The sequence below is a fragment of the Priapulus caudatus genome, unplaced genomic scaffold (genome assembly GCF_000485595.1).
Source record: "Priapulus caudatus unplaced genomic scaffold, Priapulus_caudatus-5.0.1 Scaffold496, whole genome shotgun sequence".
In the NCBI taxonomy this organism is placed as follows: Eukaryota; Metazoa; Priapulida; class Priapulimorpha; order Priapulimorphida; family Priapulidae; genus Priapulus; species Priapulus caudatus.
In genome coordinates this window covers 204,946-220,305 of record NW_014577557.1, presented here as the reverse complement: position 1 = coordinate 220,305, position 15,360 = coordinate 204,946, and the positions used below count along the sequence as shown (strand labels likewise).

Genomic DNA, 15,360 nt, shown 5'->3' with positions numbered 1-15,360 from the left:
GATTTGAGCAGAGACTATGCATACATGTTCATTGTATTACTAAATAATAAGAACCTTTTGTCAAGTAAATTGCCGCACGTTCGTGAGATTTTTCCGAATGTATCAACCTTATAACACCTCACCAATCAAACGATAGAAGCCTCGGCGCATCTACCGCCGTGCATGACTTGCTAATTAAGTTTAGGGTTAATCGTGGCTCAATTAACTTGAAACTCACAGTGATTACTTTCTAAGACATGTATCAGTTATTGCATGTTAAAATTATAGAAAGGAACTTCAGACAGTTGCGAGATGATGTATGGTGAAATACACTTTCTACGCGATTATATAAACCCGTACTAGAGCCTGTTATATAAGCCTATCGGTTTGACCGCGTGATTACAGTCACTCTCAAATAATGTAGGTTAGATCGTTAGGGCAATAACTTGAAACCTTACAGTATTATAGCTAAGACAGGATTCATTAGGCTGTAGAAAGTTATCAGATACAATGACTTCTTTTTCGCGATGACTATGCGTATAATGCCTATGGCTGACCGCGCTGATTAACAGCCTAATTATTATAGGTTTAATCGTGGTCAATTAACTTGAAACTTACAGTGATTATAGTTAAGATCATGTCTCATTCGCATGTAGAATACGTAGAATCCACAACTCGACTTCTTTCGCGAGATGATGCGGTATAATAGCTATGCTGACGCGCGTGATTAACAGCTATTAATTAGGTCAACTCGTTGGGTCAATTAACTTAGAAACTTACATGATATAGCTCAAGAGACTGTTCCATTATGCATGTAGATTATAGAATCACAACATCGACCTTCTTCGCGCACGAATGCGTATAATAGCTATGGGCTTGACCGCGGTCTTAAACAGCTATTAAATTGGTTAAATCGTGGAGTTAATTAACTTGAAACTCACAGTGCTTATTTCTAAGACATGTATCATTAGCATGTAAGATATTATAGAAACGTAACTCAGACAGTTTGGCGCAGAATGATAGGTAAATACACTTCCTACCTCGCATTAAACCGTATACAGGGCCTGAGGAATCGCCGGGCCCCACCCCACGCGCGCCCGTGTTTAGCCTATCGGTTTGACGCGCGTGAATAATCAGCGAATTAATTGGTTAATCGTGGGTCAATTAACACGAAACTCACAGTGCATTATTTCTAGAATGTATCATATGCAGTAGAATTATAGAAGACTAACTCAGACAGTTCTGCGAGATTAGTAGGTTAAATATACACTTTCTACCCATTATATAACCCGTACTACAGGCTGTATATACTTCTATCGCGGTTGCGCGCCGTCATATAACAGCTAATTAACATTAGAGCGGTTATCGTGGGTCAATTAACTTGAAACTCACAGTGATTACTTCTAAGAATGTATGCAGTTATGCATGCAAAATTACTAGAAACGATCTCATATAGATCGGAGATTTTGATGTGTGCGGGGGGAGGGGGAGGGGGTGTTAGCAGCTGTGTACGCAATCGCCCCGAACAGACGTAGAGAGCGCGCGGCGGGCAGGAGGTTCGGCAGTCGGCGTGCGCCATATTGATCGTAGGACGCTTGTATTTGCCGCCGACCCAACACACCAGAGTTTTTATTATGAATGTTAATGGATTAAAGGTAAAATTTGGTTAATTTACATGGTATAGGAATTATGGTCATTTTAGTTGCGTTTCGGAAACTGGCCCATAACATCTGGTAGGGCTGGCAGTGCTATTAGCAAATCGATTTTTCTGTAAACTCCAAGTATTGGTATGTATTATAAGAAAGTCGTTAGTGTTTTTAGACTTGATGAGGTTTGTCATGCTTATAATACATGCTTGTTCCTTGTATTAGATACTGGTCCGGATCAAGTACCTACTGCTCAGCCTCATGAACTTCTCGAGCACCACGAGAAAAATATAAACAGTAAAATATGTTTTAGTTCACATAAATATAAATAAAATAAAATAAAATATATATGATATAATAAAATAAATATAATATAATATAACTGATTCGATGATTATCGTCATCGTTGTCGTTAGCGAAGGAACACAGGAACCGGAAGCCACCAAGTAGCAACCACCGGTGTGTGCGGCTCTGGCTCTTCGCTGAGTCACTCTAAAAGGAATAAGTGAAACAGAATTTTCGGCTTCCAAGTGTTCTTCAGTTTGCAGCACGTTTAATGTATGTATATTTGAATGTTAATGTGTGTAATTGTACGTTGTTATTGTGCATACTATGACAGGAGATTATATTTTTGTTAAGGCTTGTCTTGTCACTGATAAAGTGATATTATTGATAAGCCTACTGAATGTAATTAGTGGTACTGCCACTGGTAACAAGTCAGGCTAACGAATAATTCTGTCCTCATTTAATCCTTTTTTATCATTTTGGTCGACGTTTATATTGGGAGACGAGGTTCATCTGACTAGTTTCGTGAGATCCATGCACAAATGCATTGCGCTGCGAATGCGGCTCGTACGCCGCTATTGCGCAGAAAAAAACCTACCGTTCCCTGTCTACCTGCTTTCACCTTGACCTACACATATGTGTATACATTCCTTCAATCGTTATTCACTTACTTAAAAGATGGTTTTTCAGAAACCGCTTCATTCCATTTCGTAAATGACATTCGGCGATTTCAAACAATCAGACCATCGAGCGAGTCGTGTGCAATAGCCTACGTTCTCGTCTTGTAATCTGTGGGCTGCAGGAGGGCTGATAGAGCTCGCTCTGATTGGATCTGATTGTTGGTGGTAAACGATGCAATGGTTATTTACGAAAGTGGACATGAAGCGGTGTTTTACTGAAAACAGCGCATCTTAAGAATTGTGATAACGATTGAATGAATGTATACCATTCGGTGCAAGGTGTATTTGACAAGTGTCATAGTAGTAGACCGGAACGGTAGTGGGGTTTTTTTTCGCGCCAATAGCGGCGTCGGGGCCGCATTCGACAGCAGATCGCATATTTGCATGGATCTCACGAATTTCATGAAACCCCGTTCCGCTGTCCCCAATATAACCTCAACCAACAATATAAAAAAGATCTTATGGACGCGAATTATCTCGTTACTGGACAGTGTAGTGGTGCGCTAGATACTAATATGTAACCCAACCCAGGAGGATAGGTTACAAAGCTCGTATGGGTTCGTGCGAATGAAGTCTGACCGTGGACATTCACTCGAAGTGCCGCTGTTTGCTGGTGCGTTTATCAGAGACCTAGAACTTCCAAATGTTTATAGTTCAACACGAACTTCTAATGTATCACAAACTTCTATGGTATCACAATACTCTGTATTAAAAGGCTCACAATGCGGATTCAATCGCTAATTCTCCAGTACATAGACTAGCAACTACTTCCGTTCATGCATAATCATGACTCTATTGCAACATAACTCTATGTTCCTCCGCATTTCAGCTGCCGTTGTGCTTATAATTTAGCGGGATTTTTGAACAATACCTCCAATGTTGTGAAATTCTCGATGTTGTGACAGTTTCCCATCCCCAAGCACCGCTGCAGCGGCTGCTGCTACAGCGGTACGCGTGCGCAGCAAAGATAAAAACGTGACGGTCACGTCACCTTCCAGCGATTGTGTTTGGATAAGTCGGCGGATATGCGCCGAATGCAGTTTTTCACCTCTTCTTGTGGGTTCTAAGCAAACGTGCAGTGAAATTGGGGCCCGGTGGCTTGTTAGCAACTAGAGTCTCTATTTTGTCATAAGGGTAGTTGTGATTTGCTGACACGAGGTCATATTGCTGGTCTTACTGGGAGAACAGTTAGCGATTTGGATGCGCATTGTGAGCTTTAACTTAATCATAACCTCAGCGATTTAGTTTTGAAATAGTAACAGGAGGACTACTATGATTCCCGCTAGACACATAGTGGGTATATTTAACCAGCTCCATTAATCACACCTTAAGAGGCCATGATGGAAGGCTCACTAAAAATCCCTCTTAAGAGCATTGAGTGGAGAAAGCTCCATAGACATCACACCTTTAAAGGGATCATGGAGAAGCTCTATTGAGGGCTCTCTCATGCCTCTTGGCGTGTGATGATGCGAGATCACTGGACCAATCATCAGTTCTAGAGTGAAGTCCAAAACGGAAAATTCGGGTGAGTCATGTCAAATCTCATGATTTCATCATGTGCTCGAATAAACGTTGTCCGTTGTCCGATTACAACCAGGAATTTCCCCGGACACCTAACCAGTCTGAGACATTGTCCGGTGGACAACCAGAAAATGTGACGATAACGCGCACTTTCTTTTAGGTTTTGCTCAGTGTTTCCCAAGAGCACTTATGCTGCGCGGGCCCGCCCATTAATCTAGGGTCGTTGGAAAGCGACGCATACCAGCTGCTTTTCCACATGGTATATGTCGGTTTTCTGATTTATGAGAGGCGTGACAATCGATTTTAGGAACCAGCGAAAGCCACAGAGTTCACCCCTACATCTGATCGTATTTTGTATTACATTATTATTTTGAATTTTCGAGTGCTTCTCTCGCATGCAAAACAACACAGTGGCTGGTATGTTGATCCAAAGTTTTTAAAAGGAATTGCCGAGAGTCAGAAATGAAGACTGTAACGTGACTCAAAGTGCCGCAAATACATCTCCTGCCGATCTTACATTCCGCAAAATTTCTGGGGGAGCGACCACCTCCCCCTGCTTGTTTTTCACCCCTCCTGGAATCTAGATCCCCCACGCTGAGCCACTTACATTACTCTTGGGAAGCAAAACAATTGAACAAAATGTCGCCTTTCGCCATTGGCTACCCAAGACACGATTGCCAGAGAGGTAGAGGGCGTAGGTGTGGAGAGGGGGGGGGGGGGGGGGGGGGGGGGGGGGGGTGGGGGTGGGGGGGGGGGGGGGGGGGGGGGGGGGGGGGGGGGGGGGGGGGGGGGGGGGGGTGGGAGGCGGTGAAGCCCATTAAAATGTTAAGTCATCCACTATTTTGCGCAGTTTCTGTTTTTGGCCCTCCTGTGTAAAATCCTGGCTACACCAAGGGCTTTTGGGGTGTTTATCCTGACGCATATTATTAGTGATTGGAAAATACGGTATTTTGGGCATAGTTTTTTGGACACCAGCAAATTGTTGCGGAAACTGAGTTTGATGCCTGGGCTTGTCCGCAGGACAGCACTTTTTTCTTATTCGAGCACTTATCCTTCATCTTGCACATTTTCATTCATGCTTCGTCAGGATTGACTATTTCTTCTATTATCTATATATCTTTAGATTCCTTATACTATCTTATATTATGTACTATTTCTATTTATTTACTATTTCTATTATATATATATTCTTATATAATCTTAATATATCTTATATATCTTATATATCTGTATATATCTATAAATCATTCTATTTCTTTTATACTCTCTTTTACATCCACACAAACCCAACCTTAGCCCATCAGATTAATAAAAGAGGTGATCGGATGTCGAAAATCTAAATACTTGTTTTATTTATTCTATTTCCACCTTAGAGATTCTAATCCATGTACTACATCATTTCAGCACAAAATTTCTCACATCCAATCAACAACTAGCCAACATGTACTTGTACGTAGTTAGCCCCGTCCAGCCCTACGACTGTTTCACGTTGGCAGAACACTTCTCGCCACGTATAGTAGACACGAGCAGCTGTAACTTGTGGCTTACCGTATAGGTACCGTGTATTTGGATGCAAGCTGTTGTTTAGTTTATTCTATATATATATATATATTAACCAGAGGGTAGTAACAGACCTGTACCTCTGCCTACGCTCAGTTACTTACACATCACAAATTGTTGTGTGTGCCCTAACCTTTTGTACCCCCTACTTGAGCAACTCTATGGAGCGCTATTTCAACTATAGACATACTTTTGGTGCGCGATTTCAACCACTTTTTATGAGGCGCATGACATGCGCGCACCCGGCCACAATTGCGGGTGCCGCGCGGTGGGCCGACCAGAGCACGATCGCGCCCCTTTAAAAATGAGAGCTTTACACCTGTTCAAAATTGAAGTGTACGAGTCGGCGACTATACATGGCGCCATTCTGCTTTGACCTGTGACGTACTCGTTTTGAAGAAGAGCGGAATTCACCGACAATCGGAGGACGCTGCGTCTCCTGAAGCTTGCGCATTGGAAATGTGTACGCACAGGTAACAGATATGGCCGCCGAAAATATCTCGGCGCTCGTCACTTCGAATTTTATCGTAAAGGTTTATATTAGTTTATACAGAGTATTGCATACATAGTAAGTTCCGTCGGCGGAGGAAGGTTGTGTTTAGAATAAACCCAGTTTGGAAGTTTTAGTCTCTGAAAGCATCAGCAAACCGCCCTGAGTGATTCACTCGGGCGTTCCTCCGCACACAACCATGACGGACGCTTTGTAACCCTATCTCTGGGTTTGGACGCTTACATTATATGTAATTCTAGTGTAAGCTAGCTCAAGAGACGGGTTTTGCTAGTTAGGACGACTTTTGTGATATATTGACGTTAAGGCCGTCCAACCTACCAAAAACGTGTTCCGATTTCAAAATCTCTTCATGGGCCTGCGGTCTGGGCATCTCTTGTTTTGTAAATGCGGCTCATCACGACACCTTCCGATAAACACCCGCACACCTACGATAAAATTGATTATTTAAATCTTCCTCAATTTCGTTCGTCCACGCTTTTTCTATGGTAGGCGCCATTTTGAATGTCATGTGACACGGGCACGTTCAGCTATTGGCTGTTCAATATTTATTCGTAGAGAGTTCACACGCACACCACAAAATCTTGTCAGATTACACAAAATCGCTTCAAAATAATCGTTTCAAAATCAAACGTGTTTGATTTGGAACGATCACCCGATAAAAATAATCGTAAGTAAAATCGTCTACAAATGAACGCGCACACCTACCCGATATCGGCTGATTTTTATCGGGCCGATCAAATCGCGTGAAAAATCGGCTGGTGTGCGACGGCCTTTAGTCACACAGCCTGGTCTGGTTAGCGGTAGGCTAGCTCTAGTAACTATAGCCCGCGTACGGTTGCCGCTGGCGGCCACCGGAAGCGGCAACCGTACGCGGGCTATAGTTACTAGAGCTAGTGTAGTGGTAGGATAGATACAATAATCATAATGTAACCCAACAAGGTCAAAAGTAGGGTTACAATGCGAGCCTATTCTTTTCTTTGGAGGAGCCCCTGAGTGATTCACTCAGTCTCAGGGCGGTTTTATGGTGCGTTTTTCGAGACTACAACTTCCAAACTGGGTTTATTCTAAACATGAACCTTTCTCCGCTATCCTGGGACTTATTTTTATTTTTATATTTCGGCTAACTTCGGCTCCAAAATCGAATGTATCATGGGGTGCCTGCTGTCAGTCATGACGTCATGATGAAGTTAGCTGTACGCTATGCGTATTGGGAATCTGTACGTCACAGGTCAACAGAAATGGCACTTGAAATATCGCCGCGCATCACTTCGAAATTTTGTAACAGGTTATAATAGTTTAATACCGATTACCGAGTATTGTGATACATAGTAAGTCCCAGGATAGCGGAGAAAGGTTTGTGTTTAGAATAAACCCAGTTTGGAAGTTGTAGTCTCCAAAAACGCACCATAAAACCGCCCTGAGTGAATCACTCAGTGGCTCCTCCAAAGAAAATAATAGGCCCGTGTTGTAACCCTACTCTTGTTGGGTTACATTATTGTATCTAGTGGTAGGCCTAAACAACAAAACTCACAAGTAGTCAAAATATCTGCTGCTGTGGTGTACTAACGTGAGTTAAGGATACAGTCAGGGTTACAGACAGGTACCACTGTAAAGGGAATTGCAATATAACTGCTCATCAAATCCAATCAAACACATTTATTTTTAAAGCATTTATTTCGAACATAATCTTAGGGTTTCCCCACTTTCACGACACTTACTTAGTCTAGATAGCTCTAATACTATAGCCCGCGTACAGTTTCCGCAGGGCTATAGAACATTTTATGCCAGGTTTCGTAACTGCACCTGTCCCCCAATGCTTCCACGAAAAATGGCTCACAAAACGCAAAATGATCGGGCTTTTTAACACTTATTTATCTACATGGACATCTCACCTATCTTTTTGAACACTTTCCACAACTTTACACCATGTATTTATGCATTTATTCCTCAAAGTGCTAGCACTACTTGCGTTTCATTTGCAAATGTTGTTGTGTACACGGGTGACGTCACCCGAAATGTAGACATAACACATGGGCAGCTAGCTATGATGCAGCCAGGCAGCCTATTACATTTCAGGTGATGTCACGCGTGTACAACAACAGCATTTGAAAACGAAACGCAAGTAGTGCTAGCACTTTGAGGCATAAATGCATAAATACATGGTGTAAAGTTGTGGAAAGTGTTCAAAAAGATGAGATGTCTATGTAGCCCGACCAGGCTGTGTGACTAACGTCAATATACACAGCCTGACATCCATCCATTGGATAATCTTGTACCTCTACAAAAACTGCCGAACAATTACGTATATATCTCAAATAAAATAATCATCTAAGCATTTCTGCCTTGTTTTGTATCAAGTATAACGTACCTTCACCTTATAAGTTATAGTATTCCAGCGTTGTTGTTATTTTTCAAAAGCTAATACCTCAGCAGGTTGCTCCCCAGGAGAAAAATTGAAACAACGCGGGAGCGGGAGGGGAGCGCTTGGGGACGGCGGGACAGGAAGGAGGGGGAAGGGGAGGGGAAACTAGGCGGGGTCTGGGGCCTGGTCGAATCACTGGCCAGCAAGAAACAAGTCCGCCACCTGCACAGCTACAACACACACGCATCTATTGACTATATATAACAACATTATATATAGTTATATATAACTACTATAAACAACTATAACTACTATAAACAACTATAACTACCTATAACAACGATATATAACGTTGTCTATATATAGTCAATAGATGCGTGTGTGCTGTAGCTGCAGGTGCGGACTTGCTTGCTGCCAGGCTGGTCGAATGGGAATTCTTGCCGAGGTGGCCCCTCAATTGCCAGTAGCAGTAGCGCCTCCAAAAGCTGACTCACTCTCAGCCCTGCTTCCTCATGTTAGCCATTCCCATTAAACGTAGCGCAACGATTGAAACGGGGGGGGGGGTTCCAAACGGGGCGGGCGCGCCCGGTTAGCGCAACGTAGGGAGAAGCCTGCTCAGTTCGCTGTGCACAGTGTAAATTTAAAGAGCCGAACCTAAATTTCACTTTAACCGCCAACCACCATGTTTCCACTGTGCATGCGTTTCGATCGGTGCGCGGAAAACCCGAAACGACATAACATACCATAGCGTTACAACTCGCGTTGGCGCGAGCATAAATAGGCATCGTATATACTCGTATATATATATATATATATAAATTATATTAAAACATATATAATATATTAAAACATTGAAAACCAGGAAACATCAATCTACAACAACTTAATAATTATCATTGCGAAGATATGTAATTGCCTTGTGTTTAGGCGTACGCACTGTGAAAATCAGGTCCATTGCCGATTTTAGTTGCACCGAACATGGCGGACATGGCGGCTGTCTGGTTGTTTTCATCCAATTCATCTCAGAAAATACGGCGTATCTCGATAAATAAGTAGCGACCAGTAGCGCCCAGTTATCGCGAGCAAGCCAGAGGTTTATAGATTCGTTTGAGCTATTACATGTGACGCTAGCTGTGGCGATGTTTGGATACCGAGCCAACTACAAGTTTTTATGGGCAAGAATTAGAAATGGTCTTCTAACCCTAGCAGTGAAGACCGTTTCTTGGAGCTAATTAATGTCCATAAGTGTTAAAAAGCCCGATCATTTTGCGTTTTGTGAGCCATTTTTAGCTCACCTTGACATCGTCAAGCTGAGCCGAGCTATTGCCATGGGTCGTCGTCCGTCCGTCCGTCCGTCCGTCCGTCCGTCCGTCCGTCCGTCCGTCTGTCTGTCAACATTTGGTTTCGATCAACGATAACTCAGGAACCGTTTGACCCACATGTTTGAAATTGGGTGTAGTTGTTACTGCTATGCTCCCATATGGAACGTCCTATTTTGGAGCACGCCAGTCGGCGTACTTTCGAGCCACGGGGATTTTTTGGGAAAAATGGAAATTGCCATTAGTCAATTCAGGTTGAACGGATTTTGCTCATTTTTGGTATGTGAATGAATAAGGGCTAGGGGTTTTGATATTTAAAAAAAAAATTATGCAAATTAGGTAGGTTTATGCAATTTATGCAAAAAACGCCGATAACAAACAGTCTGTGGTGTCACACTCATCTGGGGGCCGTTTCACGAAGCTATCGTAAAAACGCCATCTTAAGGATATCCTTAGAATTCTTGTACGAGAGCCTAACGCTGTCCTAAACGTTCCTCGTTAAAGTGTTTCACGAAACTTATGCCGGTGCGTTGTTAGACGGTCCTTAAAATTCAGCTGTAACGATGTTGCTGTCGGCATAGACTGGTACCCTATCTCTACACCTTGCTACTAGATAGTTTATATATAGAGACATGTTACAAGTCTAATGGCGACCCAGCTCACTGTGAGTTTCTACGCTAATCTCTCGCGTCATTTAGTTTTAATACATGTAGGTACAACAGTGTGCAAACTAAAAATAATAGGTTAAAAGTATTTTTAAATGCCAAGTACCTGAGAAATAATTAAACTAAAGCAAGGTTGTCATATTTCCTGCAACTAGAACTACCACAAATGACGTATTGACTGAACAAAACTGTAACATAAATTCTGAAGGTTTAGATTTACGTTTACTTTGATACAGTATTGGCGCCATAGGATACAGTGCATACATACCTATAGCACATACCGCCATAGCATAATACACGAATAGCCGAAGCACGCCACATGTAAGGTGCAAGGAAGCATTTCATCTCTTCAAAATCTGCTACCACAATAAGAAGCTTCTTAGCCACACTTAATCCCTGCGTGTCATGCCTTCACAGGCCTTGCACAGTATTCTCGTAGACACAGAAGTTACCTTCTCGGCGGGTTTTCGCTTTACACTACGGCTTGCCAAAACAATAAAAACACGCGGGAAATCGCACGTTGCTTGATGTACGATAGCCTAAGTACTGCCCCTGACCTGTCCTTAATATTCCTCCTTAATAGCAACGTCGTTGAGTTAGTGAGACGTTTGTGAAACGTGGAAACTTAGCGAGGCTTTCGTGAAACACTCTATATATAAATTATAAGGATATCCTAAAACCCCTCTTTAATCCATCACTAACTTAACGAGCGCTTCGTGAAACGGCCCCCTGGTTCGTTTTACAAGATTTCATTGACAATATCTTTAATGCAATATTGGTATTTCGTCTCCAGCCTGCCGATAAAATGTCTATATTAGAGTAAAGTTTTACAAAACATGTCGGAACGCAGCATAATCTATTTATTTCGAATGCCATTGCTACAAAGCGGGTATAGCGCCATCTACCGTCACAAATTGTGATTCATTTTGGTTTATACATTATTATTGCGATATATACAGATGGCAACCGTGTGCTACCGCCTAGAAAAACTCATACGAAGTAAACACTTCCATGCAACCAATTAACCTTTGACAAAAGTTGTGTTATGGGCAGGGAAACACCATTGTCACGTGGTACATAGCAGCTACGTGGAATAAGCGTATCCTCTCAATCTTACACGTTACACATCAGGAGCTCCGCTTTTATAGGCAGTTCATAAATCTGAATATTATAAAAACGTTATTTGTGGTGAGCTACAGTGTCATTGACACTTTCATTTGTGGAAGCATTGGGGGACAGGTGCAGTTACGAAACCTGGCATAAATTGTTCTATAGCTCTGCAGCAACTGTACGCGGGCTATAGAACTAGAGCTACTGTCTAGAGTACCGATAAAATGTCGTAGAACCTTTGTACTGAGCTATATAGGTATATTCTCTAAAACGTGCACGATTCGAATTTTGCTTACTTGTTAATATTATGGCTGCCATTTCTTGCGAATCTCGGACTAGCGGTAGCTATCGGCCAATTTCAAAAGCTTGGTTGTCATTCTAACATTTATGCAATGACATTCTAACATAGAATATTAATTTCCATTAATTTTCAGAGAATAATAGTGACAAAAACTTTTGTCTCCAAACTTAACGGACGTGACACTTAAAAAAGTATAGAAATCGTTCATCTTTGACTATTAAAATATAAAGTATTAAAACATCATTTTGACACTCGTACATACACCATTATATACACAGGCTAGAAACACAAGAAATTCAACATTTTCATGTCCATATTTATTATTTACCTATGATTGATTACGTGAAAGCCAATAAAAATGACATCAGAACTAGCTCTCAACATCCAACTTGTCCTCACACTTTACTGTGTATCGATACCTCTTATTATGTAGTTATAGCTTCGAACGTCAGACGTGGTTTCACTAATAGTAATAAATACCGCGAAGAGTCGATCATTCGCGTCCTGTAGTGCAACAAGAAGCAGCTTTCTCTTGAGATACCCGTTGTCGGGGTTCGGCGGGGATTTGCAACTCGCAACCAGCTCCAAACAAAGTCAGTAAAAACTTAAACTAACATGAATGCGGCACATTCACAAAAATTACCAGTTTATTACACTTCCACTAGAATTGTGTCACTGTATATATCGACTAGCTTCACAAAAAACTAGCAGCTCCCACCACTCGCCGTTGCGGCGGGCGTGCGGGTGTGCGGGGGTCGCTACTATTACTGATATATATATATAGTAATCCCTGCTGAACCACGCCAACAGATAGGAAAGCTGCCTCTTGTTGCACTACAAGATGCGAATGATCGACTCTTTGCGGTATTTATTAGTGAAACCACGTCTGACGTTCGAAGCTATAACTACATAATAAGAAGAGGTATCAATACACAGTAAAGTGTGAGGACAAGTTGGATGTTCAGCGCTAGTTCTGCTGTCATTTTTATTGGATTTCTCTTAATCAATCATAGGTAAATATGGGCATGAAAATGTTGAATTCTTGTGTTTCGACTTTCGAGCTTGTCATACTCCTGATTACATATTACATGTATACACATACACACACACACACACACTTACATTTAGGAAACACACTGATAAATGCAATAGTGTTGAGTAGTTAAAATGATAAATTTTCTGAGCGATACAGTACAAAACAGTGCATACAACATGAAGAAAAAAATAGATACAAGAAATAAAACTTCAGCGTGTTCTGTACAAGTAAAGTGATTTTAGGTAAAACATCATTTCGACACTCGTACGTACACCATTATATACACATTACATACATTACCAGTGCCTGAAATGGACGGTCGCCCACTCGCCACTGGCGACCAATGTCCAGCTCGGGCGACCGAAAATTGCATAGTCAAGTAGTCACTGGCCCCCCAAAAAAGCTTGGGCGACTGCCAAATATTTCAACAATTAAAAAAATTTACTGATATGTTTGCAAAGTGAACAATCAAATATCTTTTCTTGAATTATGAATAACACGAATGGATTGAAATATTTAATTAAAATATCTCAAAATAAACCTTTATTTCGGTGCAATATTGAAATTAGCTTGAATTCTTCATAACCTCGGAATAGTGGGTGACCCAACGGGTCACGGGTGGTCTAGACGCTTATTCGAGATCTTGTTCGGATAATCCGAAATTCGGATAATTGATGTTCGGGTAACCGAGGTTTGACTGTATATAATTATATTCTATTATTTATGCATTTACCATCATAATATACTATAAAATTCTAGGGGGGAAGTATCCCTTTAAAACTGGTAGTAAATACATTCGTGTTTATTTACCATCATTTTATTAGCTCATCTGACGAAGTCAGATGCAGCTTGTAGAATCGCATGATTGTCCGTCCGTCCGTGCGTCAACAGTTGGGCACAAATCTTAACCGCTCGACGTACGGTCACGATACTCGGGACATGGGTGGGAGATCGTGAAAAGGACTCGGGATGATTAATTTGGGGGTCAAGGGTCAAAGGTCAAGATGTGTAAACGGAGGGGGAATATTTTCCCCTTAACTTAAGGTATAGGAGGAAATACGGAATTGCGGCACAAATCTGAATGGCTCGACCTATGCTCTTAATATTCGGTGTATAGTGTGATGGGCAGGAAACCCATCACCAGTGCGAAATTGGAGGTCACAGGTCAAAGGGCAGTGGGGGAAAGGTCAGATATCAGACATTTTCTGAGGACGTGGCCTAACGGACAGAGTGAAAAACTTTTTTGTTTCAGCGCTGACCTACCATTTTTATCACTTTACAGGGTTAGATACTAACTATTTTAGTTCATTAGTCCACAGGACTAGTAAAAGAAAAAATGTACTAGTCCTTCCAAGATTTTACTAACTAGTCCTGCCGAAGGACTCTTACTAGGCGCAGAGCGACGAGCATTGTGATTTGCCAGGAGGTAAGTGGGGTAGGAGGGTGGAGCCCCCTTCTGCTAGGGGGTACAGGGGGTCTCTCCCAGGGTACAAGTGGTGTCCCCCTGAAAGGCTTTGTAAAAGACATTCAATTGTATAAAATATACGTAACTTTGATATGGATCATAAGATTAAAATTAAAATTAAATTAAATTTTAATTCGAAAATAAAATTTCGGCAAAGGAATCTGTGGATCCGTCACTTATCACAGCAAGGAATTTGGCCTCATTTATTGCTCCAAACTGTTTCCTGCGCCTTGTATCGGCTATCGCCGGTGGGGTAAGTGCTGCCGACATCTAACCCCTTGGCCTTGTCAAGCTGGCACAGCTTGACGTAATTGGTGTAGACTGTAGGGCCTGCCGTTTTATAGCCTCGTCTACACGACGAAATTTAACTCGAGTTAAGCGTCTATATGGGGCCTTAACTCGAGTTAAGATAACTCGAGTTGGCTTAACCTCGCCAGTCGATCGAGGTTAAGCTAACTCGAGTTACCATAACTCGAGTTAGCGAATAGTACATAACTCCACGATGGGCGGCAACACTAGTACGAATCTACGATGTACGCACGCACACACTCATGCACGCACGTGTACGTGCACACGCACGCACACACTCATGCACGCACGTGTACGTGCACACGCACGCACACACGTCTACGTGCACACGCACGCATGTGTACATCCAAACGCACGCACGCACGCGCACATGCACACACGTGTACCTGCACACGCACGCACGTATATGTGCATACGCACGCTCGCACGTTTACATACGCACGCACGCATGTGTACGTGCACACGCACGCACGTGTACGTGACCACTCACACACGCACGCAGGCACGCACGTGTACGTTCACACGCACGCACGTGTACGTTCACACGCACGCACGTGTACGTTCACACGCACGCACGTGTACGTTCACACGCACGCACGCACGTGTACGTG

General features: G+C 42.4%; 1 protein-coding gene across 1 annotated transcript in view; it reads left to right on the top strand.

Annotated features, from left to right (window-relative positions):
* Window positions 1–2,087: 2,087 nt before the first annotated feature.
* The window catches only part of LOC106811023 (26S proteasome non-ATPase regulatory subunit 2-like), a 21,965-nt gene continuing 8,692 nt past the window's right edge, over window positions 2,088–15,360 (top strand). The window contains exon 1 of the mRNA XM_014814540.1: window positions 2,088–2,183. The gene's annotated coding sequence lies outside the window, so the exon portion shown is untranslated. The remainder of the gene's footprint in view (window positions 2,184–15,360) is intronic.